The 18,063-nt window shown below is 35.8% G+C and overlaps 1 protein-coding gene across 1 annotated transcript in view; it reads right to left on the bottom strand.

The window, feature by feature from the left end:
* The window catches only part of LOC123523031 (U3 small nucleolar RNA-associated protein 15 homolog), a 70,137-nt gene that overhangs the window by 31,829 nt on the left and 20,245 nt on the right, over positions 1-18,063 (bottom strand). The window lies entirely within an intron of this gene.

The raw sequence follows: 18,063 nt of genomic DNA, 5'->3' as shown, positions 1-18,063 counted from the left end.
ACACAGTCACTCTTCAAACAAGGTTTAGGAAGACCAATGGCAGGCCGACTACTGTGAGACACTGTCACACTTTAAGCAGGGTTTAGGAAGACCAATGGCAGGCCGACTACTGTGAGACACTTTAAACAGTGTCAAAGAAAACCAACGGCAAACTGACTACTGAGTGACATTTTAAGCAGCATATAGGAAGACCAGCAACAAACTGCTATGTGACACAAACAACTTTTTGAATTGATAAGTAAAGAACTGCGCTATGCCATTAACTCAGTGCCTTTAAAATCTAACTTTTTTCTCCCTGTTAAGGCCAAAAAAAAGTCGCTCTTTTTACAGCAACAGGAGAAAGTAGTATCTTAAGCTATCTATAAGATGATTATTGAACCCCCATTTTAGACATAACAAGATTTACCACCAGAAACCTGCCTAGAGCAATAATAACCAAACATTAAACCTTCTTTTGAATATTTCATACTAATAAATATTTATTACCTTTCTTCTAATAGACCACAGTGTTTTCCAGACAATATTAAAGACAGTTAGGCCAATTGTAGTCCTTTTGCTGGATCATTAAGAACTTTTCAAAATGAGATTAAATTTAGTTACAAGTAATTACGAGAGAAGTTGATTCCCACAGAATGGGTCTAATAATTAAAGTGAAACTGAGCCCTTTAACTATTTCACTATAACAATAAACAATTTACTCTTTCATTGTCAGACAATTGCTTAATTATTGAGGGAAACGCTCGAAAAATGCTCACAAAATGCTTGAAAATACTAATTTTGTATAAAATAGACTGATTAGTCTGACACCATTTCAAAATAAATCTTAATTTTGATGCTTGAAATTTTAAAGTTTAAAAGCAAATACCAGGCTGTTTATGCAAACTATTTTCTCCATTGCCCTTAAAACATTTAAAGTTTTATGAAGACGTACTGTAATATTGCAATTACTTCAACTAGTTCCAACTTAAATTTGTAGCTCAGTTCTAGCAAATTGTAGCTGAATAAAGGATGCTTTCTATGCCTTCCGCATAGACAACCTTGAAACCAAAGCAGTTTCCAGGCTCTAAATCAGACCAGGTAGGGACTCCTAGTGCACCTCCTGGCAGTTAGTAACAACCAGATTAGAACTAGCAATCTGGTTCAAAAACAGCCAAGTGGTACAAATGATTTTCGATGTCTTTCATTTTATCTGATCAGCCATGAACATCAACAAACAACAAAATGTTTAGTTGCTCATATGATTAATCTGATTTAACAGTTTAATTATCTCAGTTTAGAGTAACACTAAAACAAATTAAGTCATATAGTGACAATTCAAGCTTTTGCAAGTTGAGGAATTCTCCAGGTGCCCCTCCAAGCATAATCAGGCATGGCTGGGCACCGAGCTGGGCACCGAACAGAGCCCTTAACATTCTGTAAGCCAGACAGATGGTTTCCTAACATGAAGAATTCTACAACCTAAGCAAGGTTTTGAAAGCCTTTCGGTGAAGGGACAGGTAATCTGAGTCAATGAACCTTAACTACTCTGCCACAGAGGCGCCTAATGTAATAGTAAACATAATATTGCTGGTTATCAGTCAAAAGTTTTAACCTGAGACAACAGGAGACTTTCAGTGAAATATTACCCCATGTAAAAGCAAAAAGGCAAAATTTACTTTATCCTTCCATACTCACAAGATCCCTTAAAACTATATAAGGATTGAAATTAAAATCAAAACTGACCAGGCAGCCACAGTGGAACTACAACATACACAAAGAGTTGACAGACCCTATTAGGAAACACCAAGGGAGGTAACCTGTCATTACTAAGTAATTACTAGAACCCAGATGACTTGGCATTACTAATTCTTGTGCCAGTGTGAGGTAAGAACCAGCTATCATTAATTCCTCTATCCTACTATCAATCATATTCCTGCCTGCATCATTTTTTGTATCAATTAGAATTTGTAATGGAAAATATTCACGCTTACCCTAGCATACAAATAAACAGTTTTGTATAACAATATAGAGCGTTATGTTTAACATCATGTTACCCCATTAAATTGGGCTAATTATATTTCCATGCAAAACAGTCATTTCCTTTCACTTATGTTTGGCATCTTAACATCCCGTTTCTATTTCTGTGAGAATAATAGAATGTGAGAATCACTTGTTATGATTTATCTTGCAGTGGTCATAACATGCCTTTAAACGAAAATGAGGATCAGTTGCTCTTTAACTGGCAACCAAACACTTCTGTTAGTTTCAGTACAGCCCTGCTATGTACATTTACTGTACTAACAATTAATCGCAAAAATTGCTTAAGGGGATAAGAATGAGATGTTCTCATTAAAACATAGAAGGGCAGTAACTCTAGCTGGTGACTGTTGGAGTAACATTATTGGTTATAACTGACAAGTGCTGCAGTTAACAAGTAGCATAGCAGTCAGTCTGTAGTACTGCAAATAACATGTAGCATAGCAGTCAGTCTGTAGTGCTGCAGTTAACATGTAGCATAGCAGTCAGTCTGTAGTGCTGCACTTAATGTGTAGCATAGCAGTCAGTCTGTAGTGTTGCAGTTAACATGTAGCATGGCAGTTAGCCTGTAGTGCTGCAGTTAACATGTAGTGTAGCAGTCAATATATAGAGGAACAGTCAACATGTATTGCAACAGTCAACAAGTATGGCAGCAGTCCGCATGCAATGACAAAATCAACATGTAATGTAGAAATTAACATGTAGTGCAGCAGTCAACATGTGGTATAGCAGTCAACATGTGCAGCAGTCAACATGTGGTATAGCAATCAACATGTAGTGCAGCAATTAACATGTAGTGCAGCAGTCAACAAGCAGTGCAGCAGTCAACATGTGGTATAGCAAACAACATGTAGTGCAGCAGTCAACATGTGGTATAGCAGTCAACACGAAGAGCAGCAGTCAACATGTGGTATAGCAATCAACATGTAGTGCAGCAATTAACATGAAATGCAGCAGTCAACAAGCAGTGCAGCAGTCAACATGTGGTATAGCAATCAACATGTAGTGCAGCAGTCAACATGTGGTATAGCAGTCAACACGAAGAGCAGCAGTCAACATGTGGTATAGCAATCAACATGTAGTGCAGCAATTAACATGTAGTGCAGCAGTCAACAAGCAGTGCACCAGTCAACATGTGGTATAGCAAACAACATGTAGTGCAGCAGTCAACATGTGGTATAGCAATCAACACGAAGAGCAGCAGTCAACATGTGGTATAGCAATCAACATGTAGTGCAGCAATTAACATGTAGTGTAGCAGTCAACATGTAGTGCAGCAATCAAGAAGCAGTGCAGCGGTCAACACGTGGTATAGGAATAAACATGTAGTGCAGCAATTAACATGTAGAGCAGCAGTCAACAAGCAGTGCAGCAGTCAACATGTGGTATAGCAACAACATGTAGTGCAGCATTAACATGTAGGTAGCAGTCAACAGTAAGTGCATCAGTCAACATGTGGTATAGCAATCAACATGTAGTGCAGCAATTAACATGTAGTGTAGCAGTCAACATGTAGTGCAGCAATCAAGAAGCAGTGCAACGGTCAACATGTGGTATAGGAATCAACATGGAGTGCAGCAATTAACATGTAGTGCAGCAATCAAGAAGCAGTGCAGCAGTCAACATGTGGTATAGCAATCAACATGTAGTGCAGCAATCAAGAAGCAGTGCAGCAGTCAACATGTGGTATAGCAATCAACATGTAGTGCAGCAATTAACATGTAGTGCAGCAGTCAACATGTAGTGCAGCAGACAACATGTGGTATAGCAATCAACATGTAGTGCAGCAATTAACATGTAGTGCAGCAGTCAACATGTAGTGCAGCAGACAACATGTGGTATAGCAATCAACATGTAGTGCAGCAATGGACATGTAATGCAGCCGTCAACATGTGGTATAGCAATCAACATGAAATGCATCAACTAACAGTCAACATAATTATCATGACGGCTGATTTATTTTCTGGCTTCAGTAATTTACTCCTTAAAGACGTCATATGGTCAATAAATGAATGCAGTTTATAAATCTCAGTTTTACATTAAGTGTTTGATTAAAATCAAATTTAGAATATCAATTACTTAAAGCCACAATGGCACAAACTGATAAATTAATATTTCAGTTCCAGTGAAAAGAAGAAAAAAACAGAAGTCTAGTAGTGTATAATAACAGCTGCAAGAAAGCATTCAATAGCACTGCATTATTTATCAACATCAATTGTGGGGAGGAAAAAAAACTACAAATCAAAGAAACTGCAAAAAACATCTACACAGATTTTGATCAACAAATTAATTAAATAACTATTATACTGTATTAACTGAACAGACAATTGTTATGACATCAATAATTCACAAATAAATCAATCTGGCAATGAATTTTATATTGTAAATGTTTAGTCTGACCATTGATGCCTGACCTTTCTTGAACCACTGGCCAATTTAACAAACTGACACTTTGATAATGTGGCAATTTAATGGTAAATAAATGCCCTGAAAACACAGTTCAAACCAGTGGGATACCACTGTCAGGAGTTGAGATAATCTGCCAATAGAATGCTAGAAATTTAACTCCCAGTCTATAAAATGTGCAGAATTTAAATGGACCAATCTAATTATCTGATAGCGGCCATCAATGGCTTTTAGCCACAATGATTTCTATGTATCTAGTATCTCATTATCTCAAGGCAAGTAAGACAATGTAGGCAAGGATTTAGATTTTTTTGCCGCAATAAACTATTACAATAAAAAAAAATTTGAAAAGAGATTTTGTCGTAGAAATTTATCTTACCTTGAGTATCAAGAAAATCTAATTTACTGAATACTTCAATCATTTAATTTCAAGAGCATAAATTTCCTGGTTTTGGCCAAAGTGGCTATTTCGTGGGGATATAAGTTATGGTATCCGACATTTTGGACATGAAATGAACATAAATTTTACATGTTTGTTGGAACTTAAGGTAGTTCTGCATGTCTGATAAACCGGAAGTGATGGCATAATGTCATTTATCTGTAAAACGTAGAATAAAGCCTGCATTCTGCATATGGAAATGAAAATCATTTTATGAACTAGAGATGCTTTTGAGAAAAGCGCATGTCTCCCACAACTGCCCCTATGAAAAATGTAAGTTTCTCTAGATGTTTTAGACGAGTGGATCCAATCAGATGGTCTGGATGAATGGATCCAATCAGTAATTCAAGGGCCATAAATCAAAAGTGCCTGGGCGGATTTGGCTAGTTATCGAACTTGGGTAAGGTCTTATGGCCAAACACATTTTGTTCAAGTTTGGTGAAGATCGGATGAGAAATGTTTGAGAGCAACAAGAGTAAACAGACAGATTTTTTCGGTAATTCAAGGGCCGTAACTCTAAAATGCCTGGACCGATTTGGCTAGATATCGAACTTGGCTGAGGTCTCATGGTCAAACACATTTTGTTCAAGTTTGGTGAAGATCGGATGAGAAATGTTCGACTTAGAGTGCGGACAAGAGTAAAGAGGCCGATTTTTCAATAATTCAAGGGCCGTAACTCCAAAATGCCTGGACTGATTTGGCTAGTTATCGAACTTGGCCGAGGTCTCATGGTCAAACACATTTTGTTCAAGTTTGGTGAAGATCGGATGAGAAATGTTCGACTTAGTGTGCGGACAAGAGTAAAAAGGCAATTTTTCGATAATTCAAGGGCCGTAACTCCAAAATGCCTGGACCGATTTGGCTAGTTATCAAACTTGGCAGAGGTCTCATGGTCAAACACATTTTGTTCAAGTTTGGTGAAGATTGGACGAGAAATATTCGAATTAGAGTGCGGACAAGAGTAAAAAGATGGATTTTTGGTAATTCAAGGGCCATAACTCCAAGACGCCTGGACCGATTTGGCTAGTTATCGAACTTGGCTGAGGTCTTATGGTCAAACACATTTTGTTCAAGTTTGGTGAAAATCGGATGAGAAATGTTCGACTTACAGTGCGGACAAGCTTTGTGGTGGGAGACATAATTAATTGAAACCTGTGAGTAAATTTATTACCATGGCACGGTTACTATCTTTCTAAAGTTAAACTATGATATTAAAATATCTGACAAGTTAAATAATTCAAAATAATGTCTTAAAATAAGTGTGAAATGTGTGGTGCACTTTAATCATGGTCAAGTATCTCAAAAATAAGCACATGAACCTACACATTTTATTCCACTACCCATTATAGGTCATGTGTTTATTTACAACTGCGAGAAGTTTCAATTTTCTAAATATATTCTAAAGTTTTGAAAAATCAGAGTTTAATCAAATTCAACATTGTAGAAACAATTTCGACCCTAATGTGCAGAACTACCTTAATTTCGTGGACTGACTATACCAAGAAATCCACAGAAATTAGTCCCCAACGATTATATTAATGATTTCACCATATCTTAGCTAGGAGCTGTAGAAATGTACCAAAGTACATATACATCACTGTTGAAGTTTCATAGAGACGTGCTGAACTAAAATACTCTGAAACCATTCTATTTTATGATTTGCCATTGTACATGGAAAATTTTGCTGATCCAAGGGTTTGTCAAAAGTTTATAACCTTATGAACTGTTGAAATATCATTAGATTTTCATGAAATTTTCACTGTCAATAAGTACAAAAGTTCATAAATCACACGTAACACAAAGAAGGTTTATATCAAGTTTACGAGACTTTTCAAGCGGCCTAAGTTGGCAGCTATTATAAGATAATCTAAGTACAATAACATCACTTCACTTGTTAATTATGTCAAAAGTTCTCATTAGTTTTAAAAGTTCCTATGTTTTAAATGGTCTTCTATAATTTCTTAATGTAAATACAGAAGTACACTATCATACCTTAATAAAAGATCTTAATGGGGCGATAAAAGTAAGTAATAGCTTTTAAGGTGCAGTTCGTCATTCACCTATATGTTTCATATAAATCACAGAAAAATTTCACTCGAATTTCAATTTCAGCATCAAAATAATGGCGTATGAATTGGCTCTATTCATCTTGGACAATTAAATACATCAGTTATATGACAGCGCTCTTGGGAATTTATTGAAAAGTGATGTTCGTGGAATTTCAGCACTTATCTATATGCATTTGTATAATTAAGTACAAGTGGGTATCTCTTATAGTAGAAAATTAAACAAGTGATGTTTGCTAACATGTGATCATGCAAAATGAAGAAGTATTCATATAAAACACATCTGAATAACACAAAAGGAACAATTCAAAAACTGTCATTATATATTAAGATTTATTTATCTATATATATAAGAATTAAGTGAAGTTTGTGAAATACTTGGAAGAAGTCTAAGCCAGATTTTCAAATAAAGTACATAGAACTAAGACTAGTGATGTTTGTGAAGAAATGCTTGAAAGAATTTACGCGAGAACATCAGAAAGATGTGTATCATCTCCAGTGGTAGAAGACAGCTAGACGTTTTGAAGATTTAACCGCATACCAAAAAGATACTGACTGAATGGCAAACAGTGCAGATCATGATCAGACTGCATGGATGTGCAGGCTGATCATGATCTGCACTGGTCGCAAAGGCAGAATCAATTGTGTCCAGCATGATAAGGGTTAAACTTATTTCTTATAAAGAGGGCTTTGCTCTATGGAAGCTAATGTAATAAGAAACTGATAATTAACTTGAAAGCAAATGTATGCTGTAAAGAGACATTTGCTTTTCAGACGTTTCACCTCCGATTAAGCTAGCGCTAAACTTAATTCTGAACTGGCAATACTTTTTTTCTTTAAAATTTCACCTAATTTGCCTTTTGATGAAAGATAGATAACTTCTCAGACTTTTCAAATCCTTTTTCTATTTAATTGCAGCAACTCAAAGAGCGAAATTTAATTTCGCATAAATTCATATATTACATCTATAAGAAAAGATGGAAAATAAAAGGAAAGTCACAGAAATAACTAATGATAGCATAGCAGTAATCTTACATAATTATCTGTCTCTTTCTTTCATAAAAAGTTACAATAGTTTATACTAATGTGAAAATCTAACATAATTTTTAAGCTATTTAAGTATTATAGTTTCATTTTTACTTGGTTTAATTGGCACCAGTTTCTTTCTGTTGTGGAAACTGGATCAGTGTACGCAACTGACAACTTCCTCACATGGACAGAGGCATTATGGAAAGCAGTTTGGTTGTATCATCTTTCGGCTCTTTTATGTCCTGAAGAATATCTACCCCACAAGAAAGATCGAACTGGATAGATCTGATAATCCCAGATTCTTCCTGGAGGAAGCCCAGGGTGGATTCTTTCTGGAGGTAGCCCCGGGTGGATTCTTCCTGGAGTTAGCCCAGGGTGGATTTACCTGCACTGATTTGATTTAAGCGCTCCACTCATCACAGTGCTGCTATCCCTCTAACAAACAATACAGACTCTTGCAAAACAATAGAATATGAGAAATATGTTTGCATGAGAGCGAATGTATGATGTCTTCAAACTTGTGAAATCTGTAATATGAATCAAAAGGTTAATGAATTAGAACCGATATAGAATGATTTTGCTCTTGGCAGGGAATATATAATAACCATATCGCACCCCTGCCAACTCTTTGTGAAAATGAATATACCATGAAAATCTATTTTACACCTTCTAATGATCCTGATTTGATGCCATCTGAGAAGTGTATTTATGTATTCAGGGGCAATTTTCTATGATTATTAATGACTGCAGGCACAAACCCAAATGCCAAGATCAACATTTTCCAATATGGAATCACGTTTATTTCAAATTTCTGATGAGTTTTCCATACAGATTCTTGAGTGATAGAAAGATATAAAGAGGCGGTAAATGTTTTATATTTCTATCACTTTTGATGCTGTGAGATGTGAAGTATGGGTCATAAGAAGTCTTAAGGGCAAAATGGTGGAACAGTCATGCTCAGTTAACTTCCTGTCGCCAGGAATTGTGGGTCCCAGACTGGTTTCCACCATATCCTGTGACTGGTTCTGTGATGTCAGATACCAGCAATCTAAATCTCATTATGAATATGACTGGACATGTAATTATCATCTCAATATTTATTTTGCATTATCAGTATCCTAGGAAACAAGGACTTCAACCAAACTGCTGATAAAGTATATGAGCCATGCCATGAGAAAAACCAACATAGTGGCTTTGCAACCAGCATCGATCCAGACCAGCCTGCACATCCGCACAGTCTGGTCAGGATCCATGCAGTTTGCTTTCAAATGCTATTGCAACTAGAGAAACCATTAGCGAACAGCATGGATCCTGACCAGACTGCGCAGGCTGGTCCGGATCCAAGCTGGTCGCAAGCGCACAATGTTGGTTTTCTCATGTTGCGGCTCATATCATTTAATTCAGTTATTCATTTCCTTACATTGACTAATTTATGAAGGAACTTTTCCACTTCTTACAGGATCTTAATTCTGCACTAAAATGACAATATTATATTACAGACTGCTTTAAAGATCAAAATAAGCAGTAATGTGATCAAAATCAGCAACATTGTGCAGTCATTTAAGAAAAAAAAAAGGAAATTTTTGCTGGAAGTTCTTCCTGAATCATTGATGGCTTATCTTTTTCAAATGATTTACAATACTCTAATAAAGGTGAAATGAAAATCTATTAAATCAACATGCAAATCAAACCAAATGAAGTATGAATGCCCCAGTCTCAACCCAATTAAGTAAACCAAGCATGCTTGCTGTTTTAAATCTAATATTCCAATAATTTCAAAATTGTTTTGTTAAATTCATAAAAAATTAACAAGACTTTTAGTTGAAATAAAAACTACTAATTAGGCTTCCCATATGAATTATTATTATCTGACAAACACCACTGGAAATGACTTTGCAAAACCAATGTTCTAATGTTAATATAAATTATTAAGATATTAAAACTGAAACTTGATGTGTGTATATATAGAACACTGGTGCCACCACTTCCTATCATTGTACAGATGACAATGCCAGACAAAGTAAACTTTTATATTACCCTGGGCGTGAGGTGGGGTTGGGCAGGTGTATGAGTCATCAAGGTGATGGGGTTGGGTTGGTGGTATGGATTCTGCAAAACATCATCAAGAAACACAAGATAAAAGAAACAGGGAGATTTAACAAGAGTGCCAGACTGTCACAAAATACGCCTGTCATCGAACCTGGCCTAATTCAAGGGGCATAATCCAAGAGTGCCTTGAGTAATTTGGGTGGTTATCACACTTAGCCGAGATATTATGCCCACAAACATTGTCAGCAAGTTTGGTGAAGATTGGATGAAAACCATTTGACTTAGAGAGCGGACAAGGCTAAATTCGCATTTTTTTTAGTAATTCAAGGGCCATAATCCAAGAGTGCCTGGGGCGATTTGGCTGGTTATCGAACATGGACGAAACATTGTCAGCAAGTTTAGTGAAGATCGGATGAAAACTGTTCGACTTAGAGAGCGGACAAGGCTAAATTCACAGCTTTTTCGAGTAATAAAGGGCCATAATCCAAGAATGCCTGGGGCAATTTGGCTGGTTATCCAATTTGACTGAGATATTATGCCCACAAATATTGTCAGCAAGTTTGGTGAAGATCGGCTGAAAACTGTTTGACTTAGAGAGCGGACATGCTTTGTTTTTCACAATATACTCTCATGCCTCATGGAAATTGTCTGCATTGTTTAATCTTCTGAGTCGTTCACAATATATTCTCATGCCTCATGGAAATTGTCAGCGTTGTTCAATCTTCTGAGAGTCTTTCACACATTACTTCTCATGCCTCATGGAAATGGTCTTTGTCATTTAATCTTTAATGAGTTTTAGCTAAATGTCTTGCACACTATATGTTTTCATGTATAACTGAAATTGTATCAGTTAATCTTCAGTGAGTTTTAGGTAAAGGTTTTGCACATGGAAATTGTATGTTATTTTACTTTAAGTGAGGTTTAGGTAAAGGTCTTGCACACAATGTGTCAAAAGGTCTTGCACACAATGTGTCATACCTCATGAAAATTGTCTTTGTCGCAATTAGATAAAAGTCTTACACATAATAATATGTCCTCATGCCTCATGTAAATTATATGTAATTTTACTTTAAGTGAGGTTTAGGTAAAGGTCCTGCACAATATGCACCATACTTCAAGGAAATTGTCTTTGTTGCAATTAGATAAAAGTCTTACACATAATATGTCCTCATGCCTCATGGAAAGGTCTTGCACAATATGCACCATACTTCATGGAAATTGTCTTTGTGGCAGTTAGATAAAAGTCTTACACATAATATGTCCTCATGCCTCATGGAAATTATATGTAATTTTACTTTAAGTGAGGTTTAGGTAAAGGTCCTGCACAATATGCACCATACTTCATGAAAATTGTCTTTGTGGCAGTTAGATAAAAGTCTTACACATAATATGTCCTCATGCCTCATGGAAATTATATGTAATATTACTTTAAGTGAGGTTTAGGTAAAGGTCCTGCAAAATATGCACCATACTTCATGGAAATTGTCTTTATTGCAATTAGATAAAAGTCTTGCACATAGTATGTCCTCATGCCTCATGGAATTGGAATATATCATTCGCAATTCAGTCAGTATCCTTTTGGTATGCATCCCTTTTAACATTTAATGGTACTGTCCAAATTCAAAGATGGACAAGTTCATTATATAAATTTAGCAGGGTAAGGGTTAACTTTCAGGTTAAGGTAAAGATCTTGCACAAAAATATATCTTAACTGTAAGATCTTTGTCATTTACTATCAATGTACTTAAAGATATTTTTATACTGGACAAAATACAATAATTCAATTTACGGTTTTGACTTTTTGAATCTTTGAAGCACAAAATAATATTTTACTAGATTTGCAACACCTTAAAGTTATGTTATGGACTGGGAACAATCAAGATGACAGCCAGGAAGGTTACAGTGACATTAAAAATTCATTATCAAACTTTTAATCTATAAAACAAGGAAAATATATCTAGCTAGGTGTTATCATTCAGGAAAGAATACATCATCAAAACAATGAATATTAACCCTTACCCTGCTAAATTACTAAAATGGACTGGTCTATCTTTCAATTTAGGCAGTACCATTTATATTCGAAGGGGTGTTCATTGAAAATTTACAGACTGGATAGTGAACGGTCTGCACTGGTCGCAAAGGCAAAATCACCTGCCGCTAGCAGGCTAAAGATTAAAGAAAATGATATATATTGAGCAACATTTCGTACTTTTATTAATATCCAGTAACATAAAACAAAGGAAAAATATTAGCAACTTGTTCTAGCCTGACATCTTAGATAGCTTTACTGAAATTGCACCAATAAAATATACGAAAAAAAACTAACTAATGTTTATGCTTCGAGACAAAACAATATTTTTTTTGTTGATTAATCTATGCTCCGTTTCAACAGAGCAGCAATATCCATCTTGTATGAATTATTATACACATGTTTCTACATTTTCTAATAAAATAAGTATCAGTCAAGCCTGAAATTAGTGGGAGCCAATTTTCACAATTTCTTGATGAATTTCTGTAAATTCTGTGCTGATTTCCCCAACCAGTTGACAGACATGAGAAATGTTCACTACTATAATGTTGGCAGTTAAAAGAGGTTGAAAATCAAAGTCAGTCACAGGGGTTGGTGTTCCAGATTTGAGTACCCAATGATACACACAAAAAGTAAAACAAGAGCTGTCGGAGGACAGCAACGCTCGACTATTTAACAGCCTTGTCGCTTGAATGAATAAGAAAGTCGAAAAAGGGGCATAATTTAGTAAAAAAGTAAAATAGGGTTATGGAACCTGCATAGTGCTTATCAGCTCATGACAGTGGACAAGTGTATGAAGTTTCAATCCATTCCCATTAGTGGGTACTGAGATACCAGCTTACATATAAGAATTTAACCCAAAAACTCCTAAGTTGAAAAAGGGGCATAATTCTGTAAAATGCAAAGTTGAGTTATTGATCCTTTGCACTGCATGTCATATCATGACAGTGAACTAGTGTGTGAAGTTTCAATCCTTTCCCATTAGTGGATACTGAGATACCAGCTTACATACAAAAACTTAACCAAAAATTTCTATGTTGAAAAAGGGGCATAATTTTGTAAAAAAGCAAAATAAAGTTATGGGACCTGCTTTGTGCATGTCAGATCATGACAGTGAACAAGTGTGTGAAGTTTCAATCCATTCCCATTAGTGAGTACTGAGATACCAGCTTACATACAAAACCTTAACCAAAAAATTCTAAGTCGAAAAAGGGGCATAATTTTGTAAAAAAGCAAAATAGAGTTATGGAACCTGTGCAATGTAAGTCAGTTTATCACAGTAAATAAGTGTGTGAAGTTTCAATCCATTCCCACAAGTGGTTACTGAGATACCAGCTTACATACAAAACCTTGACCAAAAATTTCTAAGTCAAAAAAGGGGCATAATTTTGTAAAAAAGCAAAACAGAGTTATGGAACCTGTGCAATGTAAGTCAGTTTATCACAGTGAATAAGTGTGTGAAGTTTCAATCCATTCCCACAAGTGGTTGCTGAGATACCAGCTTACATACAAAAACTTAACCAAATCGGGACGCGGACGCCGACGCGGACGCCGAAAACAGAGTTATGGAACCTGTGCAATGTAAGTCAGTTTATCACAGTGAATAAGTGTGTGAAGTTTCAATCCATTCCCACAAGTGGTTGCTGAGATACCAGCTTACATACAAAAACTTAACCAAATCGGGACGCGGACGCCGACGCGGACACGCCGACGCATGGGCGAGTCCAATAGCTCTACTATTCTATGAATAGTCGAGCTAAAAATTAAGGGGTTCAGAAAAAAGATAACAAGAAAACTGAAAACTCATAAGAATGCAAAATGTTTTATGCAAATGAAATCTTTGGTATTTTTAAATATCTGAGAGCAAAAAAAACCCAACAAATTTCAATAAAGTCTTAGGGTTTTGTTCTAATACTGTATGAATTTTTATTTTTTTCTATTTTCACTATGACTTTTTATTTTTTTCTATTTTCACTATGACTTTTTATTTTTTTTCTATTTTCACTTCTAGTAGTGAAACAACACCACTTGGACAAGCATAAAGCATCAATCCAAGGATGCTTCAGTGTAATATATTTGGTGAAGATTCATCAACCAGAACCAGAGAATGCCATGTCAGGAGTTCCCTCAGTGTGTGTGTATGTGTTTGTGTTTAACTTCTTTTTCAACAATTTTTCAGTCATATAAACGACGGTGTCGACTTGTAGCAGTGAGCACATGCCCAACTTTATAGTGCTGCCTCACTGGAATATCAAGCCGTAGAAACGTGGCATGATCCTTAGTACCCTCCTATTTATTGTCATCAGTGGCCTACCTAACTCTTACCCAAGTTGTTTGCTCATTATAGTCATACATAACAGACAGAGATGCTGACTGACTACACTCAGGGCTTGGGAAGAAACTTGGCAGACAAGTTTTAATCCCAGAAAATGCACAGTTACTAAGAATTTGCACCCTCAGCAAGAAACACCTATCCAGACTAGCTAGGTTCTACATGTCCATATCCTGGATACTCAGGAGAAGCTAGCAAATTACTTAGCTGTCACACTCATAAACTGCCTCCAGTAAAAGAAGCTACAAACACTGTGAGCTATAGTGACAACCCTACACTGAAGTATACTTCTACAGTATGGGACAAACCAAGTTAGAACAAGTCCAACTCTGAGCTGCTCACTATGCCTTCAATGACAACCACTGTAAAACCTTGGACTTTGTCACCAAGCTGTTAATGGACCTGCACCGAGAGTCCTTAGAAGATCAACATTGTTCTGTATCAAGCAAAGAAGTATAAAATACATAGAATGGCAACTGGCTGTAATCTCGCGTGAGCTCGTGTCAGGGCGTGATTCGGCGTTATCTTACTAAAAACAAACATCGGCGAGCATGGAGTTACAATTGGTACCTTTAAAACTACATTTAAAATACAAGTTAGCTTCTAAAACAAAATTAGTTTAATGTGAAATGGTCTTAAAACACGAAGTACACGTTTTTTTTGCCATCGAAAGAAGTATGGTCATACTGTGATAATTATTTTACCAATGAATAATTGCTTTCGCATACAAAATGGCGCGTGGAGAAAGCGCCACTTCCGGTAAACGACTCTTACGAGATCTCGTTTTTTTGTCATGGGAGGTTGACGAGATTTGCTCTATATGCCTTTCAAGTTGCCAATCTATTTATTTTTTATAGCTCTTTGTATCAAGCATGACCTTGGTGACATCCAACACGACACTTACCTGTGGACTATTAACAGCTGTACAGGCCTGTATCTAAAACGGATTTCTCTCTGTCTGTTCTGGGGGCTTTATCTCACTCCCTCTGGTCAGACTGCTCTGTGTCTGTACTAGCAGAGGATGAATTTCACGCCCTGTGTGGCTCTATGTAAAGCGCCTTTCAACGTGTTTATCATGAAAAGGGCACTATACAAATCTGGTATAATATAATAATAATATATATACAAAAGGAAAGAACCTCACAGCCAATCTATTCCAGTAAAGAACCTCACAGTCAATGTACTCTAACTCCTTCTTCCCTAGGAAAGTGAGAGACTGGAACGCACTTCCCACCAGAACTGTACCAACAGCTCCCTAAGCTGAGTTCAATTCACTACCACAGGTTTGACCTGACCCGTCACACTATTTATAGTAGCAAATACTATGTCATTTCTTCAATGAGCTATGAAAGTCCACAAAGATCCCTGCTCAGTATTAGGAGGAAGAAGAACATTATACTGTTGTAACTATGCTTTGGTGATAATGCTAGTTCTTCTGAAGTTGGTAATGAACAGAGTATATTTTCAGTTGTTTCTACAGTTACAAATTAATGCAGATTTTCAAGAGACCCCAACCAGAACATAAATTGGGCTACAAGCCCCTGTGAATGTGGTACAACAAACATTTTTCTTAGCACCCCTGTGAATACAAAATTAAATGGAAGACAATGATCGTTTGGCATCACTTTTTTTTACCAAAAATCATTATTCTTATTGTCTGCAGAACTGATGTATTTAACACAGGTTTACAGTCGACCCTTGTCCTACTCAAGGTATTCATACTCCAAAAAATATAACACTTAATTATCTCTGCACAATAACACTTAATTACAAACAAATAACAAGAAGTCATTTTCAGATAGAAACATTTCTGCATTTATTAGACAGGGGTTAGGCTATAAATCAGACGGTATGTTCTAGGTACTGATTCTCTTCTAGCAATTAACATAAGCTTTATCTTCTTGCAGCTACCATATTCTGTCAGTCAGAATTAATTGTAAAATTAGCGGAGATTTCTAACAAAGCCTCTGAGTCCCGCTAAATTGTTATTCTAGAAATATACTACGGTTCTTAATGGCTCGCATATGATTAAAGGCCTGTTGACTTACAAGTGAGGCCGTTATTTGATTTATAACCTAATGAAAAGGGGGAACTCATAATATTTCGATCAGAAAACAAATCCGCAATAAAACAAAGAGATAATTTCCTCAAAATTATGAAGAACAAAAGAACTAAACAAAACACATATTAACATGCTATTTATTAATTAAACATGCAACTCCCCTACCCACACACACACTTCCTTGTAAAATTCCTGTTATGATTACAGGACTTTTTCAACTTGAGATATTTTTCAAAGAAACAGAATTTAAATTCACTGTAGATGAGATGGGCGAAATTTTTCCCATTAATAGAATTTCTTCAAACTTTGGATACTGAAGGACAATCATCTAAGAAACAAAAATAAACAATAAAAATCATAGGTCACCGGTATTGAAAAAAGTTTTCTGCCCTTGAAAACTGTATTTTTGGGGGAAAACGCCTTTAAAACATTATTATTATAACTGAGAAAAAGATACAAATTCAAAAGTTACTGACTCAATATTTACAACTTAACCATTTAAATTTACATATCTGGTCTAATGGTACATATGAGGCAATATCATGATAACACCAGGGATATTAGTGATGTTCTTCACAAGAAAAAAGCACTTCAAACTCTCCGTGCAAATGGAGCCGACATAAATTTGTATAATCTAATTGTTATATTTATTCTATTTACATATCATTCTCGCTCTCTACAAATCAACTTCTTCAATTATAGTTACAAAATCTTGCCAAATATTAACAAGGAGGAATGCAGTAAAGACGGGAAATGACAAAATAAAAGACAATAAACCTAATGAATGTTGTCATATGATGAAATATAAAGTATCTCTACAATAATCTTATTTAATACAGAATGCAAAATGTCAATAATTGTTAATGCTGGCGTACAATACGCTATGACGGTAAAATCTTATGTCTTTAATATGGTTAACAAACATACAGGAGAGCTGATGGCATGAAGTCATGTATCATACTGTTTGACTGTTATACAATCTGACATTTACCCTACAGAAAACATAATAAATACTGTAAATTTTGTGCTAATAGCAACATCTTACTTTTATACCTACAAATTCGCTACAATCGTCAATATTCATTAAAAGTACATCTGTCATCTCTGAAAATATACTTACCACTGAGTGAAAATCATTAAGGCAAGTTCTGGACAACTGACACTGCACCATCCACCTCTAATAACTCAGCCTGACCCTTTGGTTAAGGTGAGCTAAATCAAATTATTGAGGATTGAATTATCTTATAATGCTGCATTTCTCCTAGAAACCACCTACTACATTCCAAGTCTGAAGTCCATTCATTGCATAATTTTTAAATTAAGCTTCAGAGAACGGAAGTGAGGGCAGACAAAACAACTGACAAACATCTCAATTGTCCTTAACTAATGGATGAAGAATTCAATTGTCAATTTTCACCTGAATTTAGACATAATATAATAGTACATAGGGGTGACTATTGAGGCCAATTTTGACTATTGCAATACTATTGATATTGCTTAAAAACTATTGCGATACTATTCTATTACAGGTTACTATTGCGATACTATTGCAATAGTTATCGGCCATCCTATTTTATACAGTAAAGCTACCAACTGGCATTGTTACACAGTGTAAGAGACGGCACTGTTTATAAT

The sequence above is a fragment of the Mercenaria mercenaria genome, chromosome 8 (genome assembly GCF_021730395.1).
Source record: "Mercenaria mercenaria strain notata chromosome 8, MADL_Memer_1, whole genome shotgun sequence".
In the NCBI taxonomy this organism is placed as follows: domain Eukaryota; kingdom Metazoa; phylum Mollusca; class Bivalvia; order Venerida; family Veneridae; genus Mercenaria; species Mercenaria mercenaria.
This window is presented reverse-complemented; position numbering and strand designations above follow the sequence as displayed.